Genomic DNA, 3002 nt, shown 5'->3' with positions numbered 1-3002 from the left:
CACCACCACAAACACAGCCTAATTCACACCAACAACTTTCAGATCACACATCTCAACACCAGCAAATGTCAAACATTTTGAACTACACCACAATAAACACCAACAATAAAAAAAAATGTCTAATGGGTCACAGTGATATTAACATTTTGGGAAATAAACCATAAAAGTGATGCTAGGGAGATCCTTACCAACACTGACCGGTCAGCAGTTCTGTTGACATGGAAATACAATCACAAACCAACTGTCCAACTGAAATCCTTATTTCGAAATGACTTTACAACTTGAATATCTTCAATTTTCTATGTCCAAACTCACATCCCATGATCATCACTTCTTAATTCATGTGTCATCAGAGAGATTTGATGTAGATTTCTTTTTCAACTTTGGGGATCAATTTACGATATGGTGCCAATTACCGTTTCAGAAATAACGGTTTTAAAGTAATGGAGATATCGTTCACTTACACATTAGAATTTCAGCCCAATGTTCTCCTTCCACATTGTGCAGATGCAAAAAGTTTCAGCAATACCAACTTCAAGTGTTCTTTTATCCCAAGTCATTCCTTGATATTTTAAAAATGTTGTTTTGTAACTTTATACTTGCATTCATAGCTGCAATTTATTAGGTCAGCAGGAAGAAATCCGAGAGGCTCAACTAGAACAGAACATTTCTAAAGACAAAGAATGGTTTGGGGGCCAAAATATTACTCTTTCTCTGCTGCCATATTTTGATACCAAACTTTGGCTTATAATGCCAACTCACCTTACACAGTGAGGCTTCATACAATTTCACATTACCATTGCCCCTGAAGTCATTTGTTGAAGATTTAAAATGTTAAAGGCGAAAAAATTCTAAAAGAAATTCTTCAGTAGACATAAGACAGCTGCTTATCAATACAACCACTTCACACACACACTTCATCTAAGCATTGTCTCTCCCACTGTGGTCAAGCAATCTACTGAAATAGTAACTGAAGACCCATCAGAATAACAACAGGCAGCAGATGCAGAATAATGGGAAGCGTTTTTATGTTCTGAATAGAACGAAGTCTGTGATTTACTGGAACTTTGCTTTGAGAGTAAATCTATATACGGTCGAATTTATTTCCATCTAATTTTCCTAAGTGATCTGACGACACAGTAAATATGTAACAACATCCAAATCGAGAGCACCAGATTCTCACCCCCATATTAAACAGTGTAGCAACAAAGGAGACAGATGGAAAAAAAATCACAATAAATAAACATGTGCACACGTAAGCAGAATTCCAGCCATTATTTATATCCACGATATATCAACTGCATGCTCCATTAATACCTCATTTACATATATGTATGTATGTGTGTGTATATATATATATATATATATATATATATATATATATATACATATATATATATATATATATACACATACATACATGTATATATATAGATATATATATCTATATCAATAACAAATGAAAGACAGAAGATGGAATATACGAGATTATATTATTAATCACAACAATTGTTTCGACACATCTCGCATCGATTCCTCTTGTGGGACACACAAAAATTGGTTCAGGAGTATCCGGTGGTGCAGACGTATCTCGTTGGGTGATAGATAAATAAAAAAAATCTTGTTAAAATGACTGTTCCATAATGCAACTTTCTAAATGTCTAAATAGTAGAGAGAAAAACAGCCAGACGGAGGAAAATTCTTCATATATATAGAAGAACCAAAAATAAAATTGCAGAAGACAAAAAGAGAAACGAATACTTAATCCATCGAGAAAAGTATTGAAAAGAACCGTTAACCAATATGGATGTATAAACGCCCTCGGGCAAGCAGCATGACACGAGTACACACGCTGATACAAGCATTAGCAAGAATGTGAGCATGCGCACACATGAGGTTAGGCGTGTAGCGTACTTCTCTCTCTCTCTCTGTTATACGTACATGGGTGCGGACGTAGCGGATAACAGCTAGCCTTCGGCCGCACTTTGGACCCTGTTGTATCCATCACTCTGATTGGTTGGTATTGGCGCATTTTTTTCGCCTGATCTATTTCGTGCCAGGGTGCAACCCAACCAATCACAGCCTTCAGATAAGGTCGTGTGGGACAGTTTTTCTGAAACCCCGTTTGAGCCGAGAGTATCTTATAAATAGCTAGCTTTTCACCGTCACGTTTGTCAGACCTTCTGACCACAGAACACATAACCAGTTCCAGTGACGACACAACAGCAGCTTTATGGAGAAAACCAACACTTCATTCAACAGCATTCAGGACCTCCATCTACATCGCCTCCAGCTTCTTAGCGTCTACACCAACTTCTGTATGTACACACCACCAACAGCACTCGCACAGGTTCTCTCCACACAGTCTGTGAATTGCTTCACCATGGTTAACAGCGAGTACAACCTGCAAGACCTCCTATACCAAGTAACCGGCCACAGCATCGAAACTTCAGCTTCTCGTGCGACAGTATCTTTTCTCGGCTCTGCCTTGCTGCTACAACTTCTTGATACAGCACCTCAACCTTTGTGTACCTTGAATACGAACTGGTATTTACCATCCTTGCGTCTGGACTTTCTCTCAACATCCTTATAGACTCTTTTCTATGCTCTGTATTTCTTGCATACATCCATGTTTGTATACACATACACTTTGTTTGCATGACGGCCTGTCTATTATTGTGTTTGTTATGTGTGGTGTGTGCGTACAAGTAGATGTAATCGCCTTACCTCGGTTTTCCTTTCCTCGACTGCGAGTCTGTCTTGCGGTATCCAATCCTTGAAGCTTGCCCCGACCCAAAGTACACCAGGAATAGCAGCTGCTTCTCCCAAACGTAGACCGTCGCTTAACACGTCTTGTCCTGACCACAACCCCGTTCGAAAAAGGGCACGAATCCCGATCGAGGCCCCCTCTGCCCTTTTTCCCCTTCCGGTCAACTTGCCCTTCCGGTCAGCCTCCCCAGACACTGACGTCATACCACACGCCACCCTGATCTTAAAGATCA

The sequence above is a fragment of the Octopus bimaculoides genome, chromosome 26, assembly GCF_001194135.2.
Source record: "Octopus bimaculoides isolate UCB-OBI-ISO-001 chromosome 26, ASM119413v2, whole genome shotgun sequence".
Classification (NCBI taxonomy): domain Eukaryota; kingdom Metazoa; phylum Mollusca; class Cephalopoda; order Octopoda; family Octopodidae; genus Octopus; species Octopus bimaculoides.
The sequence above is the reverse complement of the archived record's forward strand: the minus strand, read 5'-3'. Positions refer to the sequence as shown.